We start from the raw sequence: 19,327 nt of genomic DNA on the forward strand, positions 1-19,327 counted from the left end.
TTTTTTAATCTCTTCCACATTGTAGGCTATGTTTATCATATGTAGCAGAATATATTTACTACATTTCTTGACTCTAATTATTTTATTCTTTGTGTGTGTGTGTGTGTGTCTGTGTGTCTGTGTGTGCCCTTTGGCATTTAGGAAGGGTTGCATAGCTCAGGTTTAATATTGCACTAAAAATGTTTTTGATAGTTTTCCCCCCTTTGAACTAGACACACTTCTAATATTTGGTTTATACGTTTTTTTTTTTTTTTTTTTTTTTGAGGAGGAGTCTCGCTCTGTCGCCCAGGCTGGAGTGCAGTGGCTTGATCTCGGCTCACTGCAAGCTTCGCCTCCCGGGTTCCCGCCATTCTCCCGCCTCAGCCTCCGAGTAGCTGGGACTACAGGCGCCCGCCACCTCGCCTGGCTAGTTTTTTGTATTTTTAGTAGAGACGGGGTTTCACCGTGTTAGCCAGGAGGGGGTTTATACGTTTTAAATCATGACTTTCAACGTCAAAGATTTCCATAAGACAGCAAATTACATATGCATTATCTTTTTTCTACCTCCCTTACCTGCCACTTCTGGTTTTTTTTTTTTTATTTTTTATTTTTATTTTTATTTTTATTTTTTTATTTATTTTTTTTTTGAGACAAAGTCTCGTTCTGTCACCCAGGCTGGAGTGCTGTGGCCGGATCTCAGCTCCCTGCAAGCTCCGCCTCCCGGGTTCATGCCATTCTCCTGCCTCAGCCTCCCGAGTAGCTGGGACTACAGGCGGCTGCCACCTCGCCCGGCTAGTTTTTTGTAGCTTTTAGTAGAGATGGGGTTTCACCGTGTTAGCCAGGATGGTCTCGATCTCCTGACCTCGTGATCCGCCCGTCTCGGCCTCCCAAAGTGCTGGGATTACAGGCTTGAGCCACCGCGCCCGGCCTATTTTTATTTTTTAGTAGAGACGGGGTTTCACCGTGTTAGCCAGGATGGTCTTGATCTCCTGACCTTGTGATCCACCCGCCTCAGCCACCCAAAGTGCTGGGATTACAGGCGTGAGCCACCGCACCCAGCCTGCCACTTCTCATAATAGTAATTGAACGTAAACATACACTAGTGACATTCTGTGATTGTCTTCTTGGCCCCACCTTGGTTTTTGGTTAGATCCACAATTAAATATATATATATATATATATATATATTATTATACTTTAAGTAGTATAGTACTTTAAGTTCTAGGGTACATGTGCATAACGTGCAGGTTTGTTACATATGTATATTTGTGCCATGTTGGTATGCTGCACCCATCAACTCGTCAGCACCCATCAATTCATCATTTATATCATGTATAACTCCCCAATGCAATCCCCCCCCCAAATATATTAATGCTCATGAGCTATTCAAAAGTGAATGTCACAGTCATCACTTGCTGAGTGGTACTCATCCTTAACAGAGTCCTCATGAGGGAATCAGGTCTCGCTGAGCTTAGCATGTTTAATCATCTTATCTCACGGTCTTGATGCATGGATCGCATGACTGGATATAAGGTGCTCGCCCAAAATGATTTTTCTTGAGTTTTTAGGAGATATTGTCTTCCCTGGGGGACATACACGGTGTATGTTCTCATTGTGGGATTCTATTTTGTTCTACCAGGACCTCTAATTTCTGCCAGTTACTTCGTTCATGTGTTCTCTTCACCACGAGTCTCCAGAGGGTGCTTCCTCTGTCCAGGCCTCCCCATCTCCCAGCAATTCTGCGTTTCCAAGATTGGCGCCTCTGGTCCTCTGCACGGTGAAGCCCCTTCCTTTCAATTCCCCAGTAGCCAGTGCTCTAATCCACCAGGTCTCAGGCATGGTCTGTTTCTCCACACGCTCTTTCTGAGGATAGTTTTTCCTGTGTTCTGTCATGAACAGGCCCGCCCTGCTGTTCTGGCCTCGATTTGCATAGTGTTTCCTGCTCTCTCTGCAGTTGTGTGGCTCTCAGACCTAGCTAAAGACAATCTCCTGAGGGCCAAGTGTTCCCTAGCCCAGGTGTTTAGGGCCAGGGTTACGGGTGGGATTTTTGACTCTCTAAGTTAACCCCTAGGGCTTTGAAGTGTCCGTTGAGAAATTCAGCGGTCATCATCCTAGGTGGACTTGCTCTCTCCTATCCTCCTACTTCTGCTATGCTTTTCTAGTATTATAGTTTATATTTAGTTGCATAATCCATTTTGAGTTAGTTTTTGAGTGACTTTGAGGTTCAGGTGAATTTTTTTCCTTTGGGGATATGCATGTCCAGTTGTTTCTACAAAATTTGACAAGGGAGCGCCTTCTCCACTGAATCATATTTGGACCTTTGTCAATCCATTGGCTGGTTGAGACCGGTGAGAGGACTGTCCTGGTGTTTGGACAGAGAGACTGGGCATGAAGTCGGGTGGTTCTTAAGGGAAAAATTAAGGAAGGCCCATTTTTGTATGCGGCATAGGAAAGCCCCAAGCACAATTGGGGTACCCTCTACCAGCATGTTGCAGCACACTCATCTCTGCTGTCTCCACCTCTCCTGCTGCAAAAGCTTGGGTGTGCACAGACACTGAGGTCGAGTGGTGTCTTTGGGCACTTTTGAGCATTGACACCGAAGCTCCAGCATCACATCTTAGAATATCAAGCAGCCGGGTGGATCGCCTGAGGCCAGGAGCTCATGCCCAGCCTGACTAGCATGGTGAAACCCCATCTCTGCTAAATACAAAACAAATTGGCCAGGCATGGTGGCGCATGCCTGTAATGTGAGCTACTGGGGAGGCTGAGACAGGAGAATCGCTTGTGTACCTGGGAGGTGGAGGTTGCAGTGAGCTGAGATCACACAATTGCACTCCAGCCTGGGCACGAGAGCAAAACTCCGTCCCCCAAAAAATAAATAAATAAAAATAAAAGAATATCAAGCAGCCAAAGAAGCAGGAAAACATGACACATAATGAAGAATCTAATGATCTAGTTGAAATTGAGACACATGTTGGAAATAGAAGAAAAGGATATTAGAACAGTTAGTATAATTTTAATTAAATGGAGAGGTTGAAGATTTTTAAAATCAAATTCTCTAGATGAAAACTATGATTTACAGTCTGAAATGGAGGAAGGCACTGGACTAAACACTGCAGAAAGGAAGATTATCGAACTAGAAGGGATGGAAGTTGAAACTGACATAAATGAAACACACAGTAGCATATGACTTGAAAACACAAAGCCCATGAGGATAAACACTTTCCACACCCTCCAGAGGGCTAAATGGAATCCCTGATGGGCGTGTAGTGGAGAAGAGAGACGAAGATACTTAAAACATATTGGATGGAAGATTCAGAAGCTCCATGGGAAGCACAAACTTCAAATATTACAGAAATACAACTATTCTAAGAACAAGAAACATGAAGAAAACTTCACCAAGGAACACCTTAATCAAATCCATCAAAACCAGTGACAAAAAGGAAATCCTAAAAGTAATCAAAGGTGAAAGAACATGTGACATACAGAGCACTGCCTAGAAGGATGGCATAAGATTGCTCATAGGAAACTCTACAAACAAGAAGTTTGCAATAAAGCACTTAGAAAAACTGTCGCCTACAATTCTACACCTGGTCAAATTATCTTTCAAATATACACATGAGATAAACTATTTTTGAACAGAAAACAAAACGATCTCAATTTGCAGATGGTGTGATCCTATGGATAGAACATCCCAAATAATAATTGCAAATGTAAACACACATACATGCTCAGACACCACACACACACACACACACACACACACACACACCACAGAGTTAATAAGTGAATTTAGCAAACATTCAGCAAACAATCCATTGTGTTAGCAATGAACAATCCGAGAAGAAAACTGACAAAACAAGGAATTCATTTCTATTAGCATCTATAATAGTAATATACACCTGGGAATAAATTTGTTCAAGAAGGTGCAGTACTTGTGCACAGACAACTCCTGAACATTGCTCAAGGTCACGTGATCCTGCACCCACCGGCAAAGGGATGGTCTGGGCTCAAAACACAGCCCCGCCCGTCCACAGCAACCCATGATTTGGTGCAAAACCTGACAGCCGAGTGGCAGATTGGCTTTTTTGCCCACCCTTCTTTTTCCCCGGAACAGTGACCCGCCGTCACCAGGAAGCCAGCTTCCTTGGAAGAAAAGCAAAGGAAGGCAGGGGATTCCCAAACAACCTCCCTCCCTGGAGTCCAGGCAGCGTAGGTCTAGGTCCCCCTAATAACGGAGGTCTCCTCTGAGTGAGCGATGTGAGCACATGAGCAGACCTGCCGGCAAAAGGGGACCAGCCTGGATTAACAGCACTTCGGGAGGCCGAGGCAGGGGCACAGGAGTTCGAGACCAGCCTGGGCAACACAGAGACATTTTTTTTTTTGGAGAGACCCAGTCTCTCCAAAAAAATTAAAAAATAAAAAAAAATTAGCTGGACTTGGTTGAGCCTGGGAGGTCGAGGCTGTGGTGAGCCATGATCGTGCCACTGCACTCCAGCCTGGGTGATGGAGTAAGATCCTCTTTCAACTAATCCAAAATGAAAACCAAAAACAAGGACAGAAGATGCAGAGAAGATCCAGCACCATGCTAACCTCAGAGGAGGCGGCGGGGGTTGGTGACGATCCCCTGGAGTTTTTTTCTTAAAGACCCTCATTCAGTCGACTCACGGTGGATCACGCCTATAATCCCAGAACTTTGGGAGGCCGAGGCTGGTTGCCTGGCTTTGGGGTGATTGAATCCCTGCAGCACTGGGGGGCTGGAGCGTTCTCAAGGGCAGCCTCTCTTTCAGCCCATTAGCAGCTCATGCATTTTGCTCTTAGATGACTCAGAGGCAAGAAATCAAATCATCTCACTAAAGTCACTAAAAAACTGTCATTAAACTACTAAAGATGCTGTGCTTTCGATCAGAGTACAGTGCATTTCTTCATTCACTGAACCCTGGCTGAGCCCTCCTGCTGTGGGAGGCTGCCCCTACAAGAAACGGAGCTCCTGCCCCCAGGTTCTCCTGAGTAGCTGAGGGACGTGGACAGGAAACCAGGCCTGCAGAGTGGAGGGTTCTGCTGAGAACAGAGTCATCACCACAGCCCGTCCCCAGGGAGCCCCCCATGGAGGCTGCATAAGCAAACGTGGCCCATGGGAGGCAGGATGTCCTCACACAGGCTTGAAGAAGGGGCTGGGGCCTGGGATGCCTGTGCCTTTCACAGGGCATGTAGTCCACCCCACACCTCAGTCTCTTGGGTTTAGCTGCTGAGTTAACTTCCAGGAATCCGGAACCACAAACTCAACTCGGGTTGGAAACAGTGCGGGGACTGAGTCACTGGTTCCATGAACTTGGGGTGGGGTCTGAGAATCTGCATTTCTCACAAGTCTGAGGTAACGCTGATGTTGAAGGCCCAGGGACCATACTTTGAAGACCCCTGGCCTGGAGAGGCGAGGTCGAGGGCCAGGAGTCTAAGCAGGCCAGAGCCAGCCTGCTGCCTATTTTTGTAAATCAAGTTTTGTTGGAACACCTCCATACCCGCTTGTTTACGGATCCTCTCAGGCTGCTTGTGAGCTCCAAGGCCAGGGCTGCGGAGCTGCAAGAGAGACTGGCTGGCTGGCAAAGCCTACATTATTTACTATCTGGTCCTTTACAGAAAGAGTCTGTGGGCACCTGCTCTACGCCATCCTCTCTCCCAGGTTCAGGGGACACCTTGCCACTCCTCCCTTCCACCTCACCCTCAGCTGACACTGCTGCTTCCCAGACCCGAGAAAATACAAGCAACCAGAAGTCACCTTCCCCACACAGGGACACGATCTATGCTCAAAGGCGCCTTCCTTCCCGTGGCTACACAGTGAACCGGCCCCACAGTGTCCATGGCCACGTGGCCGCTCCTAGCCCCACATCCACTCAAGGGCATCCCAAGCCCATTCCTCCTTCTTCAGGAGGCACTGCCAGCTGCACCCAATGAGTTATTATTTCTCTCATCTCCAAATAAAACAAAAAGCACAGTTGCTTTTTTTGTGTGAGACACAGTCTCACTCTGTCGCCTAGGCTGGAGTACAGTGGCGCAATGTCGGGTCACTGCAACCTCCGCCTCCTGGCTTCAAGTGATTCTCATGCCTCAGCCTCCTGAGTACCTGAGATTACAGAAGTGTACCGCCACAGCTGGCTAATTTTTATATTTTTAGTAGAGACGGGGTTTCACCATGTTGGCCAGGCTGGTCTTGAACTCCTGACCTCAAGTGATCCGCCCACCTCAGCCCCCCTAAATGCTCGTTTTACAGGTGTGAGCCACCTCACTCGGCCTAAAAGGCACAATTTCTTTGACCCACTTTCTTCTCCACTGTTTCTCGCCTTCCGTTCACAAGAAAATTCCTCAAAATTTTTCCTTCACTTGCCTGCGATTCGTCTCCTTCTTCCGCCTCATAAACCGACTCCAATGAGCCTCTGCCCTCACCACTCCATGGGAGCTGCACTTGCCAAGGTCGCGGTCACCTCTTTGTTGCTAGGTCCAGCCGTGCCCGTTGTCAGGGCGACAGAGGTGCTGCCTGCAGTTTCCCCAGCATATTAAAACGTATGTCCAGAAAACGATTTATACAATAATGTTCATAGCACTTTTATTCATAATAGGAAAAACTGGAAACATTCAAGCATCTGTCAATACAAGAATGGATCAATAAACTGTGATACGTTCATTCCATGGAAAGCCTAAAGGAACAAACTGTTGACACACAAAACAACATGGAAGAATCTCAAAAACATTTTGAGTGCAATAGGAGCCATACACAAAAGAGTGTGAGTAAAAAGATAAATAATCATGGTCTCAAGAAATGCAGAGCAGAGAGCCCAGAGGCAAAGACTCACAGGACAGCGGATCGGTCCCAAACTGTGGATCCTAATTAAGAAACTCCTGCTGGATTTTGCCCAACTCCATTTCCAAACTATTGTGGGTCAGTGACTTCTTTATCCCTTCCTTGTTCCCTCATTTGGAACTAGAATCACTGTAGTTGTTATTCCATGTCTGTCCCGTCATTTCACATTAGGGGCAGATAAGCTGTTCGTTCAGTTTCACAGGTCGACGGAGGAAAGGGAATTATGTCAAGGATCTGTACTTCATGGACACCCTCAGAAGCCTCATCCACACCTGGTGTGGATGTTTTAAATGAGATTTTAAACTTTTCATCTGATGTGGTCTTAATGACATTTTTCATGTTGAACTAATGCTTTAATGACACAAAATTGGGAAACCTTAGGGGAGAGGGTGAATGCATTTCGCAGTTGGGGGAATGTGAATATTGCGGTAGATGGAATTTCTGAAATGGTCCCCAAACATGCCACACCCTTGTCTCTAAAGCCCGTTAAGGTGATGAGACACCATTCCTGTGATTGTGTTGTTATATGCCAGTTATATGACTTTAAGCTGGTGAGGTTACCTGCATGAACTGGATCTAATCACATCACTCCATACATGACAACTTTCTGGGACTGGTTGGAGAAGATGAAGTCAGAGAAGGTAGGAGCTTGAGAAAGACTCCATGAGTTATTATTGGTTGATGATGGAAAAGACAGGTAAGGAGGAAAGCAGGTGGCCTCTGGAGTCAGAGTGTCTCCTGGTTGACAGTCAACAAAGACAAAGGGCCCTCAGTTCCCCACAAACAAGAATAGGAACTCTTTCAGTATCTGTATTGAACTTTGAAAAGTAGCTTGAGCTCTAGGAAAAAACACAGCCAGCCCATTCCTGGATTTTAGCCTCACATGACTCTGATCAGAGAACCCAGCCACTTCATTCCAGACTTTTGTGGTTTCAAACCACTGGTTTGTGGTAATGTGATAATTGGCAGCAAGAGAAAACTAGTACAGGTGTCTGTCTCTCCTCTTGAATTTCAATTTCAGATACATGGATGCTAACCCCTCTAAGAGAAAAAAATCAATCAACCAATCAATGAAAAAAAATATTGCCCTCAGCTTTATGTGGCTGTTCCAGAGCCCTTGTCACCTGAAGAAGACAATGAGGGGTATTTCAGGCACCGTGAAGAGTGGTGCGGCTTTACTGATATCAATCACATTTCTGAAAGAATAAAAATGGTTGAGGTAAGGCCATGGCTCATGTCTGTAATCTTAGCACTTTGGGAGGCCAAGGCAGGTGGATCACTTGAAGTCAAGAGTTAGAGACCAACCTGGCCAACATGAAGAAAGCTTGTCTCTACTAAAATCACAAAAATTAGCCAGGCATGGTGGCGGGCGCCTTGACATTGTTACTGCCTTGACAGAAAGATGCAAAAATTTTTAAAAGACAAATAAATAGAGTGAAAACTGTAGCTCTGTGAGGCTCAAATAATATCTCATTCAAGTCACAATGAACATTCTCATTCAAGTCACAATGAACATTCTCATTCAAGTCACAACGAACATCTAGCAATCAGTTCTGAACACCATATAATTCACTTAATACATTTTGCCCGAAAGCCCAACACATCTTAATGACCAACACCCATATGGAGCCAAGAAACAGACAATCATTTTTAAATTATCACCTATGACTCCATCAGCTCTACACATTTATTTTTTAAATGTTATTCACTTATTTATTATTTTTATTTTTTGTAGAGATGGGATCTCACTATGTTACCCAGGTTGATCCAGAAACAGAAACAGACCCACACTAATTTCAGAAATCAGATGACAATAGTCATTCGATTTATGAAAAAAAGTGCCACACGGTGCAGAAGGAAAAGGATGGTCTTTTCAATTAATGGCGCTGGATCAAGCAGATACTTCCATGTAGTAAATAGTGAATCATAGCCAAGTGGGGTGGCTCACGCCTGTAATCCCAGCACTCTGGGAGGCTGAAGCGGGCAGATTACTTGAGCCCAAGATTTCAAACCAACCTGGGAAACATGTTGAATCCCCATCTCTACAAAAAATAGGAAAATTAGGCAGGCATGGTGGCCCATGCCTACACTCGCAGCTACTCAGGAGGCTGAGGTGGGAGGATCGCTTGAGCCAGGAGGTGGAGGTTGCAGTGAGCTGAGATGCTGCCACCACACTCTAGCCTGGGCAATAGAGTGAGGCCCTGTCTGGGAAAAAAAAAAAAAAAAAAATGCAAAAACTAAAATAAAATTGTTATAAGGTTAACACACAAAAATGTGTTCATACTCTTAGGTTAGGCGTTGATTTCTTAAACAGGACACAAAAAGCAGTAACCATAAAGGAAAAGATTGATAAAGTGTAATTTCATTAAAATTAAGAATCTCAGGCCGGGTGCAGTGGCTCATGCCTATGATCCCAACACTTTGGGAGGCTGAGGCAGGTGTATCATGTGAGCCTAGGAATTCCAGACCAGCCTATGCAACGTGGCAAAACCCCATCTCTACTAAAAATACAGAAAAGAGCTGAGTGTGGAGATGCTCCCCTGGAGGTCCCAGCTACTTCCGGGCTGAGGCAGGAGCATCACGTAAGCCTTGGGAGGTCAAGGTTGCAGTGAGCTGTGACTGTGCCACTGTGCTCCAGCCTGGGCAACACAGTGAGAGCCTGTCTCAAAAACAAACAAAAAAAGAAATCTCCATTCATGAAAAAACACCACTAAAAGAGTAAAAAGGCAAGCTACAGATTGAAAAAAGGGAAACGCAGTAAATACATATACATCCTAGAAAGGACGCATATCCAGAGTAAAGCATTACAAATCAACAGAAAAAGAAGCATATCAATGAAAACGATAAAAAGATTTAACAGGCCCTTCAGAAAACAGGACATATAAATGCCAATAAAAGATACTCAATGTCAATGAAACCACACTGATATATTACTGTACTCCTACAAGAATGGCAAAATAATTTTTAAATGCCAGGCATCAGCAAGGACGTGGGGTAACAAGAATATCCCTGTTAAATGGTTCAACCACTTTGGGAAAATGTTCAACAATATGTAATACTAAAGTTTTATCATTCATATACATCTGAAACCAACAATGTCACTCCTACAAATATGCCCCAGTCTATTAATGCTCTATTTCTTGATCTGTGGTGGTTCACTTGGTAAAAATTCACTACCTTTTGGATTTTTCTTTTCTTTTTGTTTTTGGTTTTGAGACAGGGTCTCATTCTGCCATCCAGGTCGGAGTGCAATGCCATGATCATGGCTCACTGCAATCTCAGCCTCCCAGGCTCTGGTGATCCTCCCACCTCAGCCTACTGGGTTGGGATCCCACCACACACAGCTAACTTTTGTATTTTTAGTAGAGACAGGGTTTTGCCACATCGCCCAGGCTGGTCTGGAAATCCTGGACTCAAGTGATCTACCCACCCTGGCGTCCCCAAAGTGCTGGGATTACAGGTGTCTCTACTGCGCCCGGACCACCCGCACTTTTAAAATAGTGAACTTCTGTATACTTCAGGACCTTTTCAAAGACTTATTTGACACAAAGTTCTCAGAAATCTTAAAGCTAGCATTTCAGAATAGAAAAAAAATAGCTTCCGGTTCACTGGTGAAGTTTTACTAATAAAATTTAAAAACAAAAAGAAAGGATGAACAACACTGTAACCCAAAGAAAAGATACCACTTGAGAAAAGACTTCTTTTCCAAAGCAGCTCTAGCAGCAAAACGACAGGAGGAAAGCAAGGAAACCATGTCAAACGTCTGGGTTAACTATTCAGTGAAAGGACGCCAAATGAGATGATCTAAGAAGCCAGAAAGACAGACACAGAGAAATCACAGCAACTCTTTGCAGTGCAAACACCAACCCCACAATCCATCCAACCGGAAATCCTGCGGTTAATTTGAGGCTTGCCCCGCTAGTCATGAGGTGATTCGGTGATGGCCACAAACGCTCCTCATGTGCATCCTGGACCTGGCACACCTGGCTTGCCCATCGCCAGCCTGGAGACACCGCCAGGAGCAGAATCCCCGAGGCCAATAAGGACTCCAACTTTGCAAGCAGAGGGAACCGATTTCTGGACTTGAAGGTGGGGTCCAGGGTCAGTGTCCTCTACGGGATACAGGAGGACGTGCCCCCGAAGCTGCTCCGTCCCTCCACTGCCTGTCCCTCCACTGCCTGCGATGCCACAGAACACCCGCCAGCAAGTTTCTTCCCCAGAGTGCACCAGAGGTGGGCTGCCGGCGGCAGCCGCAGGGGAAGAATTGAGCTCAGGGAACTCAGGCCCCGGCCGTGCACCCCCCACACCCACCACCCCTCACGCAACAAAACTTGCCACAGCCGCGCCTCGACCCAGCTGTGCGCCTGCGGGTCCCGAATTCACCGCGGGCCCCTCCGGGCGCGGCGCCCTCACCTCGGAAAGGCTGGGTGGACTTCGCCATAACTTCCCATCCAGAGGGCAGCCGGCAGCCGCGTCGCCGCGCCTCGGTCCAGCTCCTGGCGCAGCAGGTTGCCAGTCCCGCGTTCCAAAAGCGCCATGCTCACGCAGAAGCTCAGGCAGCCTCGCGACCCTCACCTACCCCTCCCAGTACCACCGCGGTCTCAACCACCACCCAGCCCCCCGCGGGCGCCCAGCCCTCGCCTGGCGCCTCAGGATGGCGTCAGAACCCAAGGCGCAGGCGCGGCGGGGTCTTAAAGGGACAGGGCCGCCTCTATTGCAGAAGGGTTCCAGCAGGTTAGGGGCCTTCCGGGCCCAGAAAAGGAGTAAGGGAGGGGATGGACCTAGTGCAGCGGCGATGGGGAAATCCCTCTCTCCCCTCCGCCTCTCTTTCAAAGCACCAGCCCTCCACTCTGCAAATGGCTGATTTTCGCGTCCGCTTGAACAGCCCCTGCCAGGTTGAAGAGGCAGGAGACATACCCTCTCCGAGGCCAGAAGCCACCCCGCGCTTAGCACTGCAGGCCTTGCGCTGCCGCACCACCCGGAGTCTGACTTCCAGGCCCCGCACGCGGTGCAGAGGCGCAGGCTTCAGAAGGCAGCCCCCAGCTACCCTGAGAGGTTGCTTTAGGTCACTCGCAAAAACAATAACCAACGTGTCAATGGCACTTGTAGTTATTTTCCAATTTAAATTTATAACAGATTTTGCAGATGGGCTTCCACTGAAATAAGCCTTGGAGAAAAAGAAAAACCTTCTTTTAACAAGAATTGGAAATACCAAGAAATAGGAAATAAAGCCATGCCGTCCACCCAGCTAAACTTTGAAAACTTGGTGTTTTATCTAAGGCAAATATTTGCATAACTTTAGGTCATGCCATTATTTAAAATCAATTTCAATTAACAATTTCATTGCAACCGAATCTATCTTATATAAGCAAACAAAGATACATCCCAGATAATCTACTTCTTCCCTCCTATATTCCATCCATCAGCAAGTCCTACCGGTTTTTACCTTCCAAATTTTCCTTGAATGTGTCCTCTTCTGTCTCTTCCATCAGCACCCTAGTCTAGGCTACCTTCACGTGGGGAGTGGGGGTGGAGGGACTACTGACCTAGTTTCTTGTGGTTTACGCATATCCCCTTTATCGCCTCTCTAATCTCAACACAACTGGCAGAGTGGCTTTTTCAGAATATAATGTGACCCTGTCACTTCCCAGCCTGAACCACTTAAACACCTTCCCATTCTCTTAGACGAAACCTCCTAACTAACCAAGCCCTGAATAGTCTTTTCTAAAGGAGGAACAGTATTTCTTGACACATGAAAGTGACAGAAAATTCACATTTCAGTGTCCCTAAACAAAGTTTGACTGGAACCCACACCCCTCTGTTCATGTGCTGTTTGGGGCTGCTTTCTCACTACCCCGGCAGAGCCAAGTAGCTGCAACAGAGACTGTGTGGCCGGTCAAGCCGGAAATATTTACCATTTGGGCTCTTTACAAAAAACAATTTGCCAACCTCTGACCTAGTTCATGAAATCTGTACCTTTTGTTGTTCGCAGATTCCTTTGAGAACTGGACAAGGACACCAGCTCCTCTCCTTGGAGAAACGTGAGCCTGAGCGTGCACACAAATGCTCGCAGACTTTTGCACAGATTCAGGGATTCAAGGACTCCTCAAAGCCCATCCATTCACATGAAGGTTAGGTGAGAGGGCGAGTCAGAGTTCAAGGCCCTGGTTTTACATAGGGGGAAACATGATTCCAGAAAGGGGGAGCTACTGGCCCTAGGACACACAGCAAGCCCCAGGGCAAGGGGTGGCGCAGGGAGAGTACCTGATGCTGGAGCTCCTGCAGCTCCTGCCGAGCCTCCAGCCACGAGCGCTCCAGCTCCTGCAGCCCAGTTCACAGCTCCCCGGCCTCCTTGACCACGGCTGTCCGTGCCTCCTCTAGGAGTGCCAGCTTCTGCTCCTTGTCCTCACTGGCAAGCTTCAGGCTGGAGAGGGCAGAGGTCAGCCCTGGGTCCTGGCAGTAGTCAGTGGCTCTACACAAAAGCTGCCTCCTCCAGTTCCTGGAGAGGGTCAGGCACTGCCTGCCTATGCGGCCTCTGCCAAGAGCTGAGCCCTCCAGGGCTGGGGCCCAGGCCCTCGGCTGGGAGGGGTAGACCAGTGACTCCAGGAGGGGACCTGGTTTCCAGGGTGATGAGGCGGGTGGGTCTGAGTCTGGACCCAACCCTGCCCGCTGCCCCTCTGCCCTTTTCCCCAGTCAACAGGGAGGAAACCTTCCCAAAATGAGCCAGTTGCCAGGCTCTGCTTAGGAGACAGAGGATCCATATCTGGGCAATTTTGCCAGAACCTTGGGGTTGAAGTTAGATTTCAGGGATGGGATTCCATGAGGACTCAGGGCTGGTCCCCCCACGACGCCCCACCTGATGTGCTCACTCTGCCTTTTTCACAGCGGCCCGAAGCTCCTCCTTGGAGCGCCACAGGGCCTCGCACTCCTTGGCGCCCTTGCCCAGGCTGCACCTCAGCTCGCCTGCCTCCTGGCACTGCACCTCCGGGCCCTCCTGGCTCTCATGCAGCTCTATGCGGATGGTCCCAGCTCAATCTCAATACCTTCCACTATCCTGTCCCTATTTCTACAGGTGGGGAAATGAAGGCACAGACACCCTGGGTAGCATCATCAGTAAGTGACCAAGATTAAATTCAAACCCAGGCAATATAACCCCAGAGTCAGTGTTCTAGTAATGCACGCGCACAACGAGTAATTGTGTGTGGCTCTGCTTCCACCACCCCCAACCCCGAAACACCAGAGAGCTGAGTGTTATTAGATTTATGGGGAGTTTGTTGGAGTTTTACATAATTTTCTGATGCGCTGCAGATTTTTGAACAGGCATTCACAGTTCCCTCCAGTTCAGCATTGGAGGCTGGCTGCGGCCTGGTTTCCACCCCCTGGAGTTCATAAAGCCTAATTCCTCCCAGCCAGCCTGGAGGAGGCATTCCTGTCTGATGGATGCGCAGCTCCAGGGAAGATGGGGAGCGTATGGCTGAAGGAGAAGGGCTGTCCGTGTGTGTGGAGAAGAATTTGGGAGGGCCCAGGACAGCAGCCTCTGACTGTAGGAGCCACCTTGAAAGGCATCTTTTCCCTTGGGAGCACCCCCTTGACTAATCTCTGGCTCACAGAATCTCTCAGAACTTTTACTGCGGCCCAGTGGGGTTGGGGCTGCTCCCCGGCCATGTGGATGGGGGCCTTTGTCCAGCAAAGGGGCCCTAATTTTCCAGTGGAATCTGATAAGAGGAACGCCTTCTAGTGAGCTAAGAAGAAGCAGACAGAAGGCTGAGAAAGGCCAGGAAGGCAACTCCTCCTCCTGACTGAAGACTTGTTTTGAGCAAGAACTCCCTTCTAAAGGTGAACACTGAGGGGTGGGAGGAGCTCCAGAAGCACCTGGACCCTGGTCACCCTTTCAAGGCAAAAGTCCTTAGGACCCTTATATGAAAGCATTGGCCGGGCGCGGTGGCTCAAGCCTGTAATCCCAGCACTTTGGGAGGCCGAGATGGGCGGATCACGAGGTCAGGAGATTGAGACCATCCTGGCTAACACGGTGAAACCTCGTCTCTACTAAAAATACAAAAAACTAGCCGGGCGAGGTGGCAGGCGCCTGTAGTCCCAGCTACTCCGGAGGCTGAGGCAGGAGAATGGCATAAACCCGGGAGGCGGAGCTTGCAGTGAGCTGAGATCCGGCCACTGCACTCCAGCCCGGGCGACAGAGCAAGACTCCGTCTCAAAAAAAAAAAAAAAAAAAAAAGAAAGCATTGACTAAGCCCCTGAAAGGAGGTTCCAGGCCACTTCCTCCAGCCCTGGAGTGCACTCAGCCATGGCAGCTTGTGCAGGACAAAGATGAGCCCCCTGGAGTGACTCCGCCTCCCTGGAAATGGGACCAGCTGACAGGTTCAGCCCCTTGGACAGGGTGCACAGGGGTCCAGGAGCTGAGCCAGGCACCCTGAGCTGGCTGGAAGTGCTGGTCTTAGGGCACAGGCTGCTAGATTCTTGCTGCCCCTTTATAGAAGGGGTACTGGGGTGCAGAGCGGGTGGGGCATTGGCCCAGGGCCGCATAGAGGGGCAGCCATGAAGCCAGGATGAGCACCCGCCTCCTGACTCATCAGCCCTGACTCTTTCTACCGTCCTTGCCAGGGGCACCAGAGCTCCTGGTCAGCAGAGTCATTGCGTTGGCCCAGTTGAGGCCCTGTGGCAGAGAAAGCATGAGTAGGCCCCTGGGGCAGGGTCTAGGCAGGACCCAGTGTCCGGTGCCAGCCCTGCATAGTGAGGTGCCCCGTAGGTACTGAGTAGGAAGGGCAGGCAGGCGGGTCTGACAGCAGGGTCCCCAGCACTGGTGCCCCAGACTCCTAGCCTCTGGCCTGCCCTTGGGAAGGTGCCACTGAGCAGCCTCGGCTCCCAGAGCCAGGACACTGCAGCTTCTGTCCACTGCTTAGGCCCCTGGCTAGGTCCTTCCCCTCCACCATTCCAGGGCTATTTCCAGGGCCCTGTGCATGCCCAGCGCTGTGCAGTGAGCCGGAGCGCTTCCCAAGGGTAGCCGTGCCGTTTCCCACGCGTCCTGGGGCTCGGCAGCATGTTGAAGAGGTTCACGAGGCCCTCCTGATGAAGAGGGGGAGGCTGACATCTCCCCTGTGGGGGCTCGAGGAGGCCAGGGCACAGGAGTGTGAAGGCCCCGCTGGGTGGTGGGAGGGCCTGTGGAGAGGCTGAGAGCTGAGGGACAGGTGGGGTGAGCAGGCAGAGGCAGGGAGAGGGGCAGGCAGAGAGGCAGCAAGCTCTGGGGAGTGGGGATTACAACAGGTGGAAAGGGTGCAGACTGCTGCAGAGGCCAGGGGCTGGGGGTGGGGGGACTGCAGGCTGTGTTCAGGAGCTTGGGCATTGAGCGTGCACTGAGTGGGCACTGAGTGGTTTTAAGCAGGGAGGGATGTGGTCAGGACCACAGTTAAGAAGGTTGCCACTGGGTGTGGCCTGAGCTCAGGAGGGCCCTGGGCTGCCTGCCTCGAGGTTCCAGGCAGGAGCACTGAGGCCAGCCTGGTCCAAACTTCCCCACAGGGTACTTGGCTCAAAGGACGACATGTGAGGAAGCTCAGTCTTGTGGTCCAGCCCTTGGTGGGCTGGGCTGTCACCCACCAGGGGGCCTCCCTTGCCACACAGACCCCTCTATCCCTCCTGAGCCTCATCCCCAACCTTGAGGCTGGGAGCAGATCCCTGAATCCGAGCACCCAGGGGACTCCCAGGATTAGCATCACTGCGGGTGCTCCGAGCCTCAGTCTGGACCCTCCCAGGCACAGGGACCTTCACCTTTCCTCCCAGCCACAGAAAGAATATTTCAGTCTCCCCCCCCCCCCCCGCCCCCGCCGCTGTCTATGCTGACTAACAGCTGCTTCCTCCCTCCAGCCCAGCTCCAGGGACAGTTCTGCTTCTGAGTGAGCCACTGAGCCACCCCCACATGCCACCATGCCCGGCTAATTTTTGTATTTTTAGTAGAGACGGGGTTTCACCATATTAGCCAGGATGGTCTCGATCTCCTGACCTCATGATCCACCCACCTCACCCTTCCAAAGTGCTGGGATTGCAGGCGTGAGCCACCACGCCTGGCTAAAATATGAATACTCTCTTGGCCAACAGTTATCCCACTAGTACTATGGCACTCTTGTCCCTCCGTCAGAACACATGAGTTACTACCCTGTGATTCAGAAGCTGTAGGTTTCATACATTGAAAAATTTTACCCTCATTGCTCACCTCCATCCTGTTGCATGCATGTGTTACACAATATTGAAAGTAATTTTTGTATTATACTCACTTCAATCACCAAAAGTTTAAGGTTGGCTGTTGATGTCATCTTTTAACAGTGTTTTGTGATCTTCAGCCATGGAATTATGTATACTGGAAGAAACATCAGGAAAAAAATCTGCTGTTGAAACATGTTGGAATAAATCTTATCAGTCACTAGTGACCAAAACACAGCAGAAAAAATTCAGGGAGTCAATTCTTGTGTTGATATTTTGCAACTAAAGAATCAGTTCAGACCAGACGTGGTGGCTCATGCCTATAATTCCACTGCTTTGAGAAGCAAAACCAGGGGAATCCTATGAGACTAGGAGTTCAAGACCAGCCTGGGCAACACAGAGAGACCCCATTTCTTTCTCTTTTTCTTCTTTTTTTCTTTTTCTTTCTTTTTTTTTTTTTTTTGAGATGGAGTCTCGCTCTGTTGGAGACCCCATTGCTATGAAAAAATTTTTTAAAAAATTAGCTGGTTGTGGTGGTGCATTCCTCTTGTCCTAGCTAGTCAGGAAGCTGAGACAGAAGGATTGTGTGAGCCAGGAGTTCAAGGTTACAGTGAGCTGTGGTTGTGCCACTGCACTCCAACCTCTGCAACAGAGTGAGAGCCTATCTCTCATTACAGTAACAATAACTAAGAATAATTTCACAATTGTAAGGCTACCCAAATAGAAGGTATTAGTATCCTCAGGAATCCTCTGGGCTTCTGATATTTGGAGCAGACAGCTCACCTAAGACATTCAGAATAAGCAGATGATTTTAGACAGTGAAAAGTCTCCACACAAGACATTGGGACAGGACCCTTGTCTAATCGCCTGCCCCGTGCCTTCCACCTTGTTCTCCTCATTTTTCTCCTCCTTTTCCTTAGTATTTGCTTATTCTTTAAGGAGTCTTCTCATTTTTTGTAGACCTGGTAGTTTTCAACCCATATTCATGATTTTTATAGTTGCTGCATAGAATAAATCATCAGACTATTGTTTTGAGCCTGGCTGTTGGTAAGTTAAGGCTCATTCCTCCATCATCTCTCTTCTTTCTTACCCAAGATGAATAATCTAGTTAGGAATCACAGGAACTCCCTCATTTGATGCCATTTGGAGGTTCAAGCCCCACAAACTCCTTTCTGTGAGTGAGAACCCTCATTCTGCCTCCACCACCAAACCACCGTAGAAACCCTGAGCCAGTCTCCTTTCTTGTTGTATTTCGTCATTTTGCACATTCCCGAGATACGAGCACTAATCTTGGCAGACACATCCAGAGGTAATTAACCTTTCCATACTGACACGGGGAACGCGCGGCACCCCCAGATCTGACATCCACACTACATGTTAGTTGAGATCCCTTGGCCTTTGCCTTGTCTCAGCTAGAACTGATGCTGTGAGCTTGGTGCCACGATTCCTAACCACAGGACACACCTGTTCCCTGAATGCGCTCCAGGACACAGCTGTACATGCCTGGTGTGGTTGATTAACCCCTGATATGTTGTGAAATCATGACATTACTTTGTTGTATTCTAGTTTTTCCCTAAAAATATAGGTAGTCATAGGGTTCCTTCAAGTGTATATGTTGGATTCTTTAATTTTTTATATATATTTAATTAAATCTTTAATTCAGTGTTGAGAAATTTAAAATGTTTTCAGTCTATTGAGCGAAGTCCTTAATGCCCTTGTTCGGTGATTTTCTTTTTTCATTTCTCATATGTTTTATTCATCTCTGTCTAACTCATTTTCTACCAAATGATATGTGTTTACATTTGTAATATTTTAATGAGGTAAAATGAGCAAATAATAGCCATCCAATAACGTGTACAATTTCAAAATAGGGACATAATCATTACCTTACTCGACATAGAAACAATCAGTTACCCTCAAAATTTCCTCTTGTTTTCCTAGAACTCCTGCTTCCTCCACCTTCCCTTCTCCCACCACGTCCAGAGTCAACTACTGGTTTTCTTTATGTTACATTAGTTTTCATTTTATAGAATTTATAAAAGCGGAATAATATGTATGGGCTTATGTTTGTTTGTCTTATCTCACTCATCATACGTACTTGTGAATTTACCCTTGCTATTGAGCATATCCAGCAGTACCTGATTGTAACAGCAGGTGTTTTTCCAGTGAATGAATTTACCACAATTTGATTACGCTGCTGATTGATATTTGGACTGCTTTCAGTATCTGGGTATTATTTTAAAAGCTGCTACTCTTCTTAGAGAAATGCACAGCTGACAAACA

General features: G+C 48.2%; 1 long non-coding RNA gene across 1 annotated transcript in view; it reads right to left on the bottom strand.

The window, feature by feature from the left end:
- Positions 1-13,518, bottom strand: part of LOC115892161 — a 30,289-nt gene extending 16,771 nt beyond the window's left edge. Inside the window, exon 1 of the long non-coding RNA XR_004052041.1 lies at positions 12,282-13,518. This is a non-coding gene — a long non-coding RNA (uncharacterized LOC115892161). The remainder of the gene's footprint in view (positions 1-12,281) is intronic.
- Between the last annotated feature and the right edge of the window lie 5,809 nt (positions 13,519-19,327).

This window comes from Rhinopithecus roxellana, chromosome 12 (assembly GCF_007565055.1).
Source record: "Rhinopithecus roxellana isolate Shanxi Qingling chromosome 12, ASM756505v1, whole genome shotgun sequence".
In the NCBI taxonomy this organism is placed as follows: Eukaryota; Metazoa; Chordata; class Mammalia; order Primates; family Cercopithecidae; genus Rhinopithecus; species Rhinopithecus roxellana.